The sequence below is a fragment of the Octopus bimaculoides genome, chromosome 19 (genome assembly GCF_001194135.2).
Source record: "Octopus bimaculoides isolate UCB-OBI-ISO-001 chromosome 19, ASM119413v2, whole genome shotgun sequence".
NCBI lineage: Eukaryota > Metazoa > Mollusca > Cephalopoda > Octopoda > Octopodidae > Octopus > Octopus bimaculoides.
In genome coordinates this window covers 27,230,616-27,231,411 of record NC_068999.1, presented here as the reverse complement: position 1 = coordinate 27,231,411, position 796 = coordinate 27,230,616, and positions in this window count along the sequence as shown.

Sequence of the window (796 nt, the reverse complement as noted above, 5' to 3'; positions counted from 1 at the left end):
TATATATATATATATATATATATATATATATATATATATATATATGTGTGCGTGTGTGTGTGTGTGTGTATGTCTTTGTCCTTCCATCACAGTTTTGTGTATGCGTTTGTCCCTCCATCACTGTTTGACAACTGGTGTTAGTGTGTTTAAATCCCTTAATATAGAAGTTCGGCCAAAGGAAATGATAGAATAAGTATTAGGCTCACAAAGAATAAATCTTGGGGTCGAGTTCTTCGACTGAAAAACCCTTTAAGACGGTGCTCTAGCATGGCTGCAGTCAAATGACTGAAATAAGTAAAAGAATTAAAAAAACATACACATATATGTGTGTGTGTGTGTGCGTGTGTGTTCGTATGTGTGAGTAATGAAGTCAAGCCAAAAAATGATATTTTAAATGCATTTAATATGTACGTTTCAGATCATTGCATAATAGATGAAAAAAAATTCATCTCAAAATCTCAAAAATACACATTGAATGCATTCAAAATATTATTTGGTTTGATTTCGCTATTACACATCATACGACTTCATGCCAGTACAAAGTGGTTGGTTGTTACTCCATTTACATGGATACTCTAGAAAGGTTTGCAGCAGACTTGGACTTGAATCGGAAAATTCTGTTAACGCGTATCGTTTCTATACACACATACATACATACATACATACATACATATATTCTTATTTTTCATTCTTTTACTTTTTTCAGTTATTTGACTGTGGCCATACTGGAGCATCACTTTAAAGGTTTTTTTTTTTAGTTGAAAAAGTCGACCCCAGGACTATGTAAGTCTGATAC